Source organism: Pinus tabuliformis, chromosome 3_1 (assembly GCF_031772625.1).
Source record: "Pinus tabuliformis cultivar Carrire ecotype Pingquan chromosome 3_1, CPIR1, whole genome shotgun sequence".
NCBI classification, from domain to species: Eukaryota; Viridiplantae; Streptophyta; class Pinopsida; order Pinales; family Pinaceae; genus Pinus; species Pinus tabuliformis.
The window spans coordinates 42310998-42327205 of record NC_142301.1 but is presented as its reverse complement, the minus strand read 5'-3'; the positions used below and the strand labels follow the sequence as shown (position 1 = coordinate 42327205).

Here is a 16208-nt window from a genome sequence, read left to right as displayed (position 1 = left end):
AAATGTTGTTCTAGCAATAATTTAACTAATGCATTCAAAAGACTCATCTCTGATTATTTTTGACATTAACTTTCTTTCTGGAGTTCAACCTTCATTGACAGTTCTGTTATTTAATATGCAGTTAAGGTTAACGGTATCAAGAAGCTGAGGCAGACTTTTAACCTGGTGGATGAGGAAGTGTTTTGACATAGAGACACCAAATATCCAATGCTAAAATACTGTACATTTGATGTGAGGTATGGAAATGATTGAAAGGATGATTTTTTGATAATTAGGAACCAATTTATTCTCTTACAGTTCGGCATCTTTGGCTATACTCTTTTTGTTTTGGATTTGTTATGAAGTCACTAGGGAAGCTGCCTGTTATTAGCTTTACTTGCCTATATGAGACGTTTTTGTTTTTTTAAAATCATCAATAGCAAACATGTATTTCAAACTCCTATCAACAATTTTTGTTTGTCGGAAAAACTTTAAATCAGTGGTTTTTAGTTGGCAGGAATTCTGAGAAAGGCCAGGAGTTTGGATCAGCAATAAGCTCAAATTAGAAAGAAGAAGACTTAGGATTGGTGGTTGAAGGCAGGAGCCAAATGCTCATGATTTCTTTTATTCCCTCTACAGTAAGAAGCTCTCTGATGTTTGCTGAAAGACTGTCCAGTTTTATCTTAATGATGTCCTCACTTGTTTTGCACATTTTGCCTCTATTTGTTATCTTTGGAATGGTTGTTTTTCTTCCATGTTCTTTGCATATAGACCTTCTTTGGTCCCCTGCCTATCTCCATTTAAAAGATAGGCCTTCACATGGATGTAAGAGCCTTGATAGTGTGTCCCATGGAGTTTGCAACTCAATTCCCAAGCACCTCTTACAATATTCATCAATTTGTTGGCATGCCTCCAAAAAGAGTATTCACCACTCTTAACAACATAATACACATGGGGATATTTACGAGAAGAAGTCACCACTAAGAGAAGAAATCATTTGCAGGAATAATTACAACACTTTTCGAGAATCAAAACTTTTCTCCAATGATTAAACTAAATTTTAATTATTTGTGGTCTATATGATTTCATTATAATATCAAAAGTAGGTTTCTAATGAAAATTCTATTATCTATATAGGTTCTGTTGACCACTACGTGTCAATGACCCAAAGCAGTACACCCCCTTTTTCACAAAAGGGATAGCCCTGATCGATGTGTCCATGCCATCCAGCGATCGTCATCAACCCGACTTCCAAGATGTTATGTAAACCATTTCTGCATGTGTATAATGTAAATAATCTTAACAAATTTGTGTCATGTATGTAACGACCTAGGTAAACCTACTTTTCTAGTGATGATCTCCATTCTGGAAGGTTTTTCGTCTCACTGATACATTTTCGAGTGGTCGGCAGAGTTTTTTTCTAGTTTTACCCCAAAGGTGGAATGGATTTTGTCGCTAGGATCTTAGGCGAGTCGTAGTGTTCTAGATTGAGTCTATGTAAAAGTAATTTGGGAATAATCCTAACTATTGGTTAGGTTATTTTATTACAAATTGCTTGGTTTGCTGGATTATATTTGTGTCGCAGAAATGGGTAGTTTGTGAGGGTCTATTATAAATGGGTTTTTCCCCTTATGATGTAAAAAAATATGAAAATCATGATGTAAAGTGTGTGTTTTGAGGGTTGGAAAAATAATTTATCTCCTCATAGGTCAATTAATTTAATTTTCTGGCCAAAAATTAATTAAAATCCTAAACAAAAAATTTAATTAATTTTAGGTCCTAGGTAAATTTAAATTCTCCAAACGCAAAATTCATTGGTTCTTAAAAGTTAAATTTTAAAAGGTCGCGGGACTAAGGTAAATTAATTATTTTGCCAAATTTTAAACCTTGATCCTTGGGGGTTAAGTCAAAGTCAAAGTCAAATTTTTGGGGAAATTAATTCAAAAATTTATTTTTGAGTTAATTAAAATGCATTTAATTGAAAAATTCGAATTTTTTCAAGAATTAAATATTTCGACAGATGAGATTAAAAGAAATTTTAATCTTCATCAACAATCGAGATTTCTTTGACAAGGATCACTCGAACTAGCCGTTGGAAAATTTATCTTTAAATAGGAAGTCATTTGTCAGTTGATATATTCGACCTTTGAGTTGTGTGCTTAGCAAGAAGCTCTTGTGTAATTTTTTTTTCTGGATAATAAAGAAAGACTGTGGGGTTAAGTTCTATTGGTGTTACTCTTCATGAGAATGCTGTAAGATGTTTTTTATTTCATGCATAATTTTTTTTAAAGCCATTGATGATAGCTTTTGAAGAGTGATTTGAGTATCGTATCTTGTTCAGTTGCTGGGGTTTGAATAATAATTTAAATTTTGAACGTAATAGCAGGTATCTCTATTTGTCTAAGTTTTATTATTATTTTCTCGCTCTATTTTTAATGGCTGGATCAAGTTTTGCAGGGAAATCTTGAGTTAGATCCTCGGGCATTAGGGGAAGTTTTTAGTTGGACCAGCGAAATTAATCCCGGGCTTATCATAAGATTTTTTGCTTTATTGATGCATGAGGGTTTTGAGTTAGCACCTTTAAAATTTAAAAATCTTTTAATTTATGTGCAGCATAATGATAGATTTGGCTGATTAGAGCCTGCAGTTTATTTTTCTAACGTGGGTTTTTTTGGGTTTTAGTTTTTAATATTTATCATTGTATATATCGTTTGGGTGTTTTCTTGTTGTCGTGCAGCTACAAATCTAAGGAAGAAATTTGTGTAGAGTCCAGATCTAGGCCCTGGAGGGTAAGATTTGGATCTCTGGGGTTTATCAACATAATTTTCCAGGGATATTATTCAAATTTTTTGCAGTCCAAGGGTTTAAAATTTCTTGGATCTGGAAAAAATTTAATTTTTTGTGTGGAAAATTGATAGATCTGGCTATTGAGAGCCTTAGATTATCAGATCTGGGAGTGAAGTTGGACTCATACTCTTCAGATTTGATAGATCTACCATTTTTATGCATAGATCTGTATTGTTTTTGGTTTTCTGACTTGGGTTTTTGGGGTTTTATTTATTTTTGTATATCCGGGTTCTAGTATTTTTTTTGTTCATTTTTATGACTTTGTGTTTTGATTTTTTTATTTTCATTTTTGATTTCATTCAAAAAAATTTAAAAACATTAAAAATCTAAAAAATTAAAAAAATTCAATTTTTTTTTGGGACTTTGATTGCTAATGAAATAAATCGAAAGCAGAGCTTAAGCCCTCACATTTTTTTTTTAATGTGGCTTATGGCCCATAAAAATTTAAATTTAATTAAGTACTTTTGATTTTTTATTTTATTTGTTTGGTCACATTAAAAAATTTAATTGCCACATTAAACTTTGCTTCATAAGCTTAGCGCATTAAACTTACCTAAGGGATAATTAAATTCTAATTTAAAGTTCCTTGGTGTCTTTTGTGTTAAGTGTAAAATTTTAAATTTTGTGGTAGTGATTTCTCTATTGTCAAGTGCGATTAATGTTTTAAAATCATTGACTATAGGAGAAAGATAAATTCTAGATCTGGGTTATTGAAGAAAATCATTTTTAATCTAGAATCATTGCTTAGCAGTTAATTTTCATAATTCTTCATGGGATTTAATTGCTAGAATATATTGCAGTTTTGGGCGTTTACATTTAATCATCATGATCGTCACTTTCGCCACATTTATAAATTGCTCTGGGTAACTTGTTTTTATCTAGTTTATGGTTAATTGAATATAAGGCACTGGTCTAAAATCATTTTTTTTTTGTTAAGCTTGGCAGATCCATTCCATTTTCTATTATATATTAGGCAAACTTACACCACACAAATTAATTGGGTGGCATCAACTTGCCCCGAGGGGAAACCAAGTCTATTGGCCATTGGTCAGCGATATAAGCCATCCAAAAACATAATTGTTTAAGTCGTTCTAGCGAAGCTAGATAAATCTCGATCTCATGTCCAGATACTACATAACGGTAAAAACTAACATATGCAACAAGAAAATTAAAAGCTAATCGCATAAACAAAAATTATGCATGGGGGAGTCTAGTCTTTCTGCTCATCGGAGGCAGATGCAACTGGAGCAGGATGTTCAGCAGTAGCCCTTGGCATTCCATACAACTCCAAAATGCAAGGGATATGGCAATCAATCCTATCCATCCTGATGTACTGTTTGTGCAGCTGGAAGAGAATTTTCTCCATATCTTTTTTGTAATTCGGCAGGCCCTAGATTGTAACCGCCATCCCCACAGAGATTTGTTCCATCGCCTTTCCAAGAAGGCTCTTCATTAAGTAATACAGATAGAGATTATGTTTAAACTGAGTAATTCTCCCACAGGTATTCCCTGGATTTGGGACTAGCGTCCTCTAGTTGTCAAGCTCATCCTCTGATTCACTTTCTTGCTTAATCTCCGCTTCCCAATCTTCCATCAACTTTTAAATTCCTGTGTCCGCCTCGTCTCGGTATGCCGCTGTTGCCTCTGCAATGAGGTGCTCTACAGGTTTGCAACCCATGTGAGCTACCGACGTGCTCGACCCCTTGTCTGTCCGGGGGGCCGGGCCTCTCCTACTGCGCCCGCGTCCTCTCGCTGCTTGGGCCATAACCTGTGCAGTAGAGCGCTGTTGACATCCAAAAGAAGTTAGATTCATCGCACCTTTCTCAACACTCCACCTTTGCCATTCATGCATTTCCTTTCTTACATACTTCTCCACCTGAGTGTAAGGGTAGCCTAGAGCCCGCAGATGCCCGAGGGGGGTGGGTTTCAAACTCTTCTCCCATGGCCCAACATAGTACCCCTCCCCCTTGCCATGGATTATATGCCGGTCGTCCCGCTTCGTCTTGATTCGAGCCCACAGGCCCTTCCAGAGCCTGGCAGGACGCGTGCAATTATACCATCTTCTTGCACCCTCGGCCAGCAGATGAGAGTCATGGCTTCGCTTGCCCCTCCGACCAGTTTGCCTCCTAGGGTTCCTAGCCTTGCCTTTAGTGCCATGCGGGTTCCCATTCTCCCAATGGTCACTCTGAGTCCTATTGCCATGGTTGTATTCCCATCCCCCTGCCCTCGGCCCTTGCCTGCCTCTCTCTTCAGCTCCCAGCTCCTCCGGAATTGTAATGCTATTATCCCTTATCCCCTTGGCCTTAGGAACTAAGCATAGACCCACATAACTTCGCAGCCTGCACTTTCGCACTCCGCTTCCATGATTCTGGCTCAATTGGGAGAGATTCAAAATGCAGAACCAAGCCATGGCATGCCCTTGTCGCCACCATTACCACTCACACAGGTCTAAAATCATTTTTATCTTGTGGTTGTGTCTTATTTTATTAGATCTATCCATCTCAGTTAACCAGGACTCATTTACATTCGTCAAGTTGTCCATTTTTAAGTCTCTTAGAGCCTGTGTTTCATAGGCTATCCTCATTCATTCACCCTAGAGACTACCCCCTTGACTTGTCTAGGAGAGAGTCTAAACTGAGTGAGTAAGGATTAGAGTGACAGCTCTTACTCTGAGCGTTGTCATGGTGCCTAGACACTTTGTGCGACAACATTTTTTGGCGCTGTTGACGGGAACATAGTTTTTTATTTCTTTGGTTTCCTCGACATCATTTTAAGCATCTCATATTTGTTCTTCTCGTCATTCGACGCAACATTTTTTGGCGCCGTTGCTTGGGAATATTTTATTCTCAGCGTTTCAATGACATTTCCTCATCATTCTTCTCATTTCTCATCTCTCATTCGAGCTGACAAAGCCAACACTTCTTGGCATTGCCACCAAGGACCAATTTATTGGACCTTGGCTTTAAGGCATTTCCTCTCATTTTTTGGCGTCATTTCGTCTCTTCATTTCTCACCATCCTAACTCTCGTCATCTCTCATGAGTCATATCTAATCCTTTCATTTTCACTTTCTGCACCTGGACACTAGGATCTTGTTCTCCTTGACCTCCCCTATCCTCCATGGCTATACTATGGGCAACCCATTTCTTTTGATTGTAATGTAACTTGTATCTTCAAGGCTCATACACTCACAAGCTAGCAGGATGCATAAATTTGATTCCACTTTAATGTCCTAAGGTAATTTTTTTCCCTTAGGATTTTCTATTATGGCTAGGGTTTCCAACATAATTCATTCATTCATATAACAATGGGCATTGGGCATTAATCTATGCGATATACAAATATAAAATATCATTCAACAATAATAATAAGTATGCATGAATAATCCAAGGATTGTCCATAGCTAGTTAATGGCTAGTTCGACTCTTACTCAATAAAATATTTACTAGGCATCCACATGTTGGAGATTTAGTAAATTAATTCATAAAATATTACAATATAATTTTTAATTCACCCACTATGGGGTTGACTTGGACAACTAATTCCATAAATCATGGTCCATTTCTCAACTAATTGGTTCATCGAGTCTCCAATGGCTAGTTAGACCGTCTAACGACTAGTTGACTTCACCAATGACTATTTTTGACATGACTTTTCCCTTTAGTAATTCAACTTAGCTACATGGATGTTGGATCTCCAATGCCCTTGACTTTTTGACAATTTTGACACCTAGGTATATAGAAACTGGCTTAGATTTGAACTGGGTATCTCTTTGAATCTTCATATCTTGCCCATTGTTGCCATATCATCACATGATCACCTGCCTGCTACGTCATCATGCCTAGCTAGAGCTATAACGCCCTTTGAGAATTTGGAAAAGCCAAGACATGGGTTTTGTTCCTCTTGTTTTGTAGACCAAATTTGACATATTACACATCAAATTTTGTCAATATTTGCACCTGTTAAGCCTCTTGTAAACTTGTCTTGTCACATCATCGTCAATGTTATCAAAACTGAAAAACCTTGTGGACCGGGAATCAGATCGGAACAGGTAAAAAATCGGAAAAAAAATCGGTTTACCAAAAACACATAAAATATTTATATTTTAAAGAAAAACATATATATTCATGTGCATCCATATGAATCCAAACCATTTATACACAAATATGCAAAAGTTCTCATTTATATAGCAAGTAATAATGCATATAACCAAAATAACATTTAGTGCAAAACATCGTTGAACCAAAAACATCAAGAAGCAGGCTTTAAAAGGCCTTTATAGTCCAAAATAACATGATAGTATGATACTACAGTCTACAATACGACAACTACGCCTACAAGTGCCAATTGCCAATGTCATCACTAGAATCATCATCTTGATCATCCTCCTCATCCTCATTTGAAGAATGAGTAGCAGGCTTTAAAAGGCCTTTATAGTCCAAAATAACATGATAGTATGATACTGCAGTCTACAATACGACAACTACGCCTACAAGTGCCAATTGCTAATGTCATCATTAGAATCATCATCTTGATCATCCTCCTCATCCTCATTTGAAGAATGAGTAGCATCCAAGTCTGCAATCATTTGCCTATATTGGGATCTTTGTCATCAATAGAACCCTCTAAGCATTAAAATAAGATAGAAAAAGCATAGCATGTCAAGTCAAGACTTTGTTTCAGTGATGGGTATATTTTTAGTAGAGTCATGATAGAGGAGTTCGACAACCATTGCCACTAGCATCAAAGTACATAGAGGGATTGGTGCTCTTTATTAAATACTAGTTCCTTACCCTAGTACATGACAAAATCCAATGGAAATGTTGCAATCCCCGCAATCCTGATATCCTGAAAATTTGTTAAGTTTGCTGGATTTTGAGTGAAATCTAAAATTCTACTTTCTCCGTATGAAATCCAATGAGGTTGGAACCACTCTCAAACATCCTGAGTCATTTCATGGTAATGTTAAAAATTTAAGTAAAAGGATGAAAATGAAAGATTAAGGAGAATGTCACTTTTACTTTAAGAATTTAACATTGACATTCTCCTTAATCTTTCATTTTCATCATTTTACTTAAATTTTTACATTACCATGAAATGCATAGCAATAATAGGACCATAGGCTTGAATATTACGTTGAAGACCATAAGCTTCAATTTTAGGTTGGCTTAGGGGAGAATTAGAAGTCGGGCAACCAATTGAAAAAATAAAAAAATAAAAAAAAACAATTTTTTTATGTCGACCTGGGAAGGTGCAAACAGAACAAAACCGGTCCTGAACCGACCGGTTTGGTGGAATTGGCCGGTACAGTACCGAACCGACCAATTCTGGTTCACAGGCCCTGTTCACACTGGTTTTGGGCCAAAAACGGTCGGACTGGCCGGTTCCACTGGTTTTAGTCCAGTTCTGATAACATTGATCATCATGCCTAAGTGGATGATCTTTGATTCCCTTGAGGATTTGCAAACTATGAAACATGGGTTTTGTTCTGCTCATTGAGTATACCACTTTTGACGTAATGCATGTCACAAACAACCTAATGTTGCCCTTGTTCCGTCATCTTGAAACCTGTTTTGACCTTTTGACCATGTTTGACTTAGCTGTAACTAGCCATTGCCGTCTCTAATAGGAAAATTCAATGTGGCATGGATTCTTATCTTCAAACCTATGTTCTACAAAGACTCTAGGATGGAGGGAAGCGGGTGTAGGGAGACGTGCAGAGGGGACGTGTGGGAGTACCCTCAAATGGGGAGATGTGGGAGTACCCTCAAATTTTAGGGAAGATTAGGGAGGATGGGGGTACGTCGGGGTATATGAAAAAATACATACATATAATATATATATGATATTTAAATTCATATTCAATAATGAAAGCATGAATACACTGATCCATACATCATTGAACTAAATAATGAAATACACTGATCCGTGCTCATCATTCATATTGATACATACATCATTCATCCTTACACCATGAGATTCAATAATAAAATACATTGATCCATATTCATCATTCTAGAATCTACATTGATTAAAAAATTGAATTCATCATTCATCATTCTAGAATTTTAATTGATTTAAAATTTTAATTAATCATTCATAATTCTAGAATCTAATTAGCGCTAAACAAAATAGGCTATAGTAGATACTAAAGTCTGAAGACTAGAATAATAAATTGATATAACTCAAACTCAAACATAGTAAAGAGTAACGAGTCAAAGAATCAATTTAAGGTCATTGATATCTAGAGTCAAGACTCAGAAGTTAAAACTAAAAATTAAAAATGGGCAATGAGCATTGAGGGAGTGTTGCGGGGGAGGACAGGAAATAGTTAACTGGTAAGTAAAATAGCGCCATGTGGTAAGCCGAGTAGAGGTAATCTTGGTAAGTCGAATGAGTGAGTTAAGGATTGCAAATTAGTTTAGGTTTTTATACTTGTTGTGTATTTTCTTTTTAGTTTTAATTTTATTCATAAATTTTTTTGCTTTAATTATTTTTTAATTAATTTCAAGGGTTATTAGACAAAATTGAGGGGGAGGTGTCCCACCTCAAAAGGGGTGCTTCTAGGCTTGGTGCTCTTAATTAAACACTAGTTCCAGACCCTCCTATTGGAAACACTGAGAGGGGGGGTGAATTAGTTTTTCATAAATTTCAACAATTAAAGATCACACAACATTAGCTGATAACATCACATCAAGGATTACACAAGAATTATATGAACAATTTATTTATATTACAAGGGAAGCTACAACTTTGGTTTACTAGCTACAATCCTTGATTAGTTACCAACCACTACTGGAAGGAGCTACAACCCCTAGTTTACCAACATCCACTAGAAGGAGGCGACAACCCCTTGAAGGAAGCTACAACTTCCTTCCCCAGCACCACCTCGCCATCCTTTACAATAAACAATAGAACAAAAACTCTTGGGCTCTCGTACTAGGGACATTAACCCAATTACATTAACCTTCAAACGCTACTATCTCTTCAATTTACAAATTCGGGTCTACTCCTTCAAAAGTGCAATATATTTGTTGTCTCTATGTAATCACATTCAACTCCAGATATGCTCCTTGAATTTTGATCAACTAAACTTTGTCTGAAAATATCCTTAAAATATACAAAAGGGTATTCACTCATACCTCCAATTTACTGCTTTAACATGCCTAATTTCAACAATTAGAACAACTCTAACTATGGGCCTCAAAAATACCTCAACACAACTTCTAAACCAGGTCGAACAACTGCCTTACATTGTGCCTTAGAATAGGCCTAGATGTAACTAAATAAGGTCATCGTATTGTGTCTTAGGCGCTGGATCTGTTGAAATTTAGGTAGATGATCGAATTTCTTATCATGGTAATCATGGTAATTACTTGTGACTAAAACATATATTTTCTTTTAGCATTTACTTCGTTTAGTTATGTTATCAAACAATTACACATTAACAATAGAGATCGTAATGCACAAGAAAACAAGAGACACCAGAGATTAGGCCATAGGCTAGGGAAAAACCCACAAGGGGAACACTCGTCAATCCTTTCTTTATAGATTCTTCATCAACAAAGAAATCCAAGTCAACCATTAGTGATCCAAGTGCCAAGCCAACCCTCCAAACTCTGCCATGATTTGTCTTGTCACATGCCACAAAACCTCCCTCTGCTTTGTTGAAAGGTGTAACTAGGTTCGGTCTTCATAATGACATGTGTAGTTGTGATTTTATATAATAAATGAAAAGAATAAAAATAAAATTATTATTGTAATTCTTGTCTCACGGGTTTCATGAGCAAGGAATTTTTATTTTAGTTATGGCTCCCATTGTGAGCCTTTAGGATTTGTCATAGTCATAAAAGTCAATTTGAGTATATGTCATGTATGAAGGACCCTTCTTGGGCATGTTATATATTTATGTAAGTTCTTAAATAAGTTAGAAGGCCCTCCAAGACTAAGACAAAGTCACCTCCTTCAAGTCGGCTTCAAAAGGAATAATATTATCTCTCCAAATGACACGTCACCTTGTTGGATGACAAGTCAGCTTATTATGAGGCTGCAACAACTATAAATAGGGCAGCACGTCCACATTTCGGAGCGGAAATTTCGGTGAAAGTCTGAAGTTTATAAGTGATGCAAAAATCAGCGAAAGGGTCAAGGAAGGCAACGTATCACCAGCGAGTAAAAGACAAAGAAGATCAAACCAATTTCAGATCTATTTTGGGCTCTATCTTGTCACACGTGTGAAGTAAAGAGGCAACTTTTGTTGCAGAAGTAATCGAGGGTATTACTGAAGGATTCAAGGTTGGGAAGGTCACTTAAGAAGCTGAAGTTATCAAGCCAAAGTATGTGAGGATGTCTCCCCTCCAAGCGAAGTGATGACAAGGTGTAGAAGTTAGTTATTATACATCTCACACGCTGCAATTAAGGCCAAAATACAGTGTAGGTCTTAAACAGAAAGAAGCTGAGATTGAAGGGTAGCCGAAAAGAAGGAAGAAGCAAAAGTTTGACTAGTATTGACTTAGGCATGAAGAGCAGTGGAAGGGAACTTGTGTCTTGGTCTTGGAGAGGCAAATAGGTCAAGGGTCTTGGTCTTGGTATTTGTCAATTGGAATCTCTATAAGAAGAAGAATTTGTTCGGGTTTTCCTCTCAAAGAGTGAGAGGTTTTGGCCCTGGTTGATAGCCTATATTCTGTGTCTCTTGTCTCTTTATGGTTTATGCATTGGTAGCCATTTGATGAAGAAGAACACTAATAACCTACGTAAAAGATCATAATCTAAAGAAGTAAAAAACACTCACAACTCACAAGCAGTTACTAATAGAAGAGAAATCACTTAATCTCTATGCCCTAGATTTCTCGACATGGTATTAGAGCTAAGGTGACTAAGTCAAGGAAGGGCATCTTATCAAGGGACACTCAAAGATCAAATCTCAAGGAATGCATCAAAGCGAAGATCATCTTGAAGTCAAAGGAAGCATCATAACCCTATATCAAAGAAGTCTACAAAGAAGTATTGGGATCATCATCAAGAAAAGAAGGCCGAAAACCTACATCTACTCAAGTTGAAGAAATCTACGAATCAAGTTAAAGTGTTTTGAAGACTATTCATTCAAAGGAAGCTAGATCAAAAGGCGATGTCATCTCACTCTCTGTGGGATCAAGGATCATTCTTGAAGAAAACTACCTTCATCAAGGTGAAGTTGTATATCCTCTATATCATCATCAACATTAAGGAAGCAACAAGGAGAAGGAGCATCCTATCAAGTAAGTATATTTATGTCCACATCTTAATCTGTCAAAATGTCTTTTTGCAAGGAAAGCAACAAATTGGTTGGGGCTTCAAACTATCTTGCATGTCTCATTGAAAATGAGGTTATGGAACATGTCAAAGGATCTATCACTAAACCAAGAAAGGAAGATGCTCAAGTTCTTGCAAAGTATATAAAAGGGGAAGTTAGGGCTCAAAGGATTCTCATAGAATCTATCAAGGATCCCCTCATCCCATATGTATCCAAACTTCAAACTTCAAAAGAAATCTATGATAATCTGGGAGAGTTGTATTTCATAAGCACTGTTAGAGAAGTCATCTCATTAAGGCAAGAACTCTACAAGCTGAAGATGTCAAGGGAAGATGGAATAGCTTCATATTTTATGAGGATATTTGAGATCCAGGATCATCTACAAGATCTAGGAGAAGTCTTGTCTGATAGAGAAATGACTACAGTTGTATTAAATGCACTACCGAATGAGTGGGGTAACTTTACTTCAAGTATTTATGGGAAGAAAGAAGCTACTCCATTCCAGGATCTATGGTCACTGTGCAAGATTGAAGAATCTAGACTAAAGGCCAAATCTAATGTGGGAGCAGGTGAGAAAAATCAAGCTTATGCTACAATGACAAGAAGAAAAGGAAAATTTGGGAAGTCTAATTCTCAGAAAAAGAAAAGGAACATGGATAAGATCCAATGCTATGGGTGTCAAGAATATGGACACTACAAAAGATATTTTCTTAAGATCAAGAAGGGCAATAACAAAAGAGGAAGAGAAGAAGCTCATATCATCGAAGAAGTGGAGGAAGCTGAAAAGAAGAAGTCCAAGATAGAGGAAGTAAGAGATCTCTACTATGACTGAGATAGTCTTCCTCACCTAAGTTCTTTTCAAGTTCCTAAGTCTTATGTTGTAAGATATGGTTATCATGATTCACTAAATGGGATGCATCAAGGCATCATAGAAGCATTGGAAGCAAGAGCTTGGGACATCATCATAGAGAAGCATGAAAGATGGTTAGAATCTATGGAAGTCAAGGATATAGCTCTTAGGAACATCATTGGAAACATAAGTGGCAAGGTCATCTAGTTCAAGGTTCATCATACATCAGTCAAAAGGAAACATTTGTTGATGGGGATTCTTTAGATCCTCAAGATTCTCTAATGGAATCTTCATTGAAAGGTTCACCGATCATGAGGGGAAGCAAGTGTTCCATCAAGAATTCCAAACTTGTGGAATTCATGGGATGATGGTATGATGACATAAAAGTGTAGCAGATCAAGGGATTGAAGCTATTTCAATCAATGAAGCTGCTGCAGAAAGTCTGGATGACCCAAAGGAAAAATGAGGTATGTATGCTTACATTTGATATTGTGGAAGCAATGTCATATGGTTGCAGATATCATGAACCAATGCTCTATATTAAGAGCATGATCAAAAGAAAGGATCTCCTCCCTCAAATGGATGCAGGAATGCATGGGTCACACATTCACTAGATGAAATCAACATAATATGTCCTCATATGAAGTATGAGGTGGTTGAAAACAATTGAGGAACTCTGATTGGAAGCTCCTGGGAATGAAATGTGTGAAAAAAGGAAGGAAGAGATCGTGGAATATGCAACCATGGTAAAGGCAATCAACATCCGAAAGACCAAGAATATTTGACTAGGATATCTCCATGGAAGATATGAAGACTCTGATGGAGTCTGAAAAAGAAAGAGACCCTTGACAATATATATCTTTGGGAGATGTGTTGATATGTATGCAGGATGTTGATGCAAACTAGAAGATGTCATGATGAAAGACCATCACAAAGGTAATGTTGATTTTAATGTTCATTCCTTTATTTTTGAACAAATATCTGGATGGGTTTATGCAGGGCTGCCAAGGGAAGATCTATGGATGTCTTCCACCACCGATGCACATGTAGTAGGATGAAAGATCCTTAAGTAAACATGGCATGAAGAAAGCAGCATGGCATGAAGGAAGGCCAGATATGGACTGATGGATCACTTTCCAATGATGACATGGCTGACTCATGGATGAAAGTGATGGATGGTCGATGCCCTATGTAGAAGTCCCAAACATGAAGACTCCTAGATAACGAAAAGAAGTTCATGACATCGTGAAGAGGAGTTCTTCAAGTAGTTGGTTGTCCCATCATCTCCACCTGAGGAGCTGCTGTAGGTCCCTAATTAAGAGGGAGCCTGGAAACAAGTTTCTTACTTGGAAGAAACTTGGAAATTCCTAAGCCAAGAGGGAGCTTAGGTACATTCCTTCTGTAGGAATGAGTACATTCCTTTATTGGAATAGATATGTCCTCCCTAATTAAGAGGGAGAGATAGACACATCATTCTTGTCTTCACTTGGGAAGACAGAATGGAGGATTGGGTAAACATCTGGCATTTGATGCTCTTTGAGGATGAATTAGGGCATCCAAGATAAGAGTAGTCGTTGAGGACCGATATTCTTTGAGGATTGGGAATCCAAGATAAGAATAGTCCTGGTGGAACACACCCTGAGAACCTAGGTGGGGTATGTTCCAAGAGAGACAATGATGAGGGTGTCTATACATCATTGGTCTCACCAACATTGTGCTTAGATCTCGTGGAGAGATAGAGTTGTTAGTCAAGGCCTTGCTATGTGATAATGCTGGTTGATATGATGCTAAATAGATGGGTTACCAATCCGACTTTTCTTATGAGAAATTCTTCAGATTGAGAATGACCAAGTACCATTATGAATACCTCCCTAGTTAAGAGGGAGTGTTGAAAAGTGTAACTAGGTTCGGTCTTCATAATGACATGTGTAATTGTGATTTTATGTAATTAATGAAAAGAAGAAAAATAAAATTATTATTGTAATGCTTGTCTCATAGGTTTCATGAGCAAGGAATTTTTATTTTAGTGATGGCTCCATTGTGAGCCTTTAGGATTTATCATCTAGTCATAAAAGTCAATTTGAGTCTATGTCATGTATGAAGGAACCTTTTTGGGCATGTTATATATTTTTATAATTCCTTAAAAAAGTTAGAAAGACATCCAAGACTAAGACAAAATCACCTCCTTCAAGTCAGCTTCAAAATGAATAATATTATCTCTCCAAATGACACATCGGCCTAGCTGGATGACAAGTCGGCTTATTATGAGGATGCAACAACTATAAATAGGGCAGCACGTCCACATTTTTGAGCAGAAATTTCGGTGAAGGTCTGAAGTTTATAAGTGATGCGAATGTTGATTTGGGGTAGTATTAGATGTGCTCTAGCCATGAAAATTGGTGGAGAGGCTAAAGCACATGAGATCTCCAAGACCCAGAAATGGTTTGCGCAGATTCTACCCGGTTAAGGAGATATTAAATTAATTAATATTTTTAATGGAGTTCCTAAGTCTAAACTTAGGAAAACTAAAATATTAATGGGTATTAATATAAAACTGGGTTAAAAGGTTCTAAATGACATGGATCAAGCCAAATCTAATCTTAGTGGTTGATTAGAGATGTAATCTCGGCCGTTGAAGGACCAACAGGAAAAGTATAAGAGGAGGCTTGAGGGTCAGTTGGAGAATACACCAGAGTGACCGGTCATTCGATTTTCTAGAGCGGGGTTTGATAAGAAAAGTTGAATCAGTGATCAGTTTGCAGTGAGGGGCAGTGAGTACAAGGCAGAGATAGTGCCGAGAGACCAGCGCAGAGGCAAAGAGGCAGAGCAGAAGCCAAAGGGAGCCACACAGAGGTTAGCAGAGACAATGTAGAGGCCAGGAGGGCTTGCGTCATCCACGCAGAGGCTGCTGGAGTGACGCAGAGAGCCAGAGAAGCTGCGCAGAGGCCAAGAGGGCTAATGCAGTTGTGCTGGAGAGGGTTTCGTGGGGCAGATTTTCTGAATATCTGCTTCCGAATAGAGAGGTATTACTGCCGGATTATTTTCTCTGTCGGGTGAGCCAGTTTGGCACCTAGTTGTACTTAGAAAGACTGCATAATAATATAACCCTCAGAATTGCTGCACCGGTTTTCCCAAGTTGGGTTTTTTCGGGGACGAGTTGTCCAAAAATAACGGTGTCACTTGTGTGTTTGCTATTTCTTTCAGTTGTTGATCTGTAGATGGTTGAGATTGTATTGTGTTT

At 37.3% G+C, this 16208-nt stretch overlaps 1 protein-coding gene across 4 annotated transcripts in view; it reads left to right on the top strand.

Moving 5' to 3' along the window:
• Positions 1–16208, top strand: part of LOC149185672 (uncharacterized) — a 98911-nt gene that overhangs the window by 2670 nt on the left and 80033 nt on the right. For 2 of the 4 annotated variants that reach the window (XM_089410766.1, XM_089410768.1), the window contains exons 2-3: positions 122–236; positions 490–617. The gene's annotated coding sequence lies outside the window, so the exon portion shown is untranslated. The remainder of the gene's footprint in view (positions 1–121; positions 237–489; positions 618–16208) is intronic. The other 2 variants (XM_089410767.1, XM_089410769.1) reach the window with 2 other exon arrangements.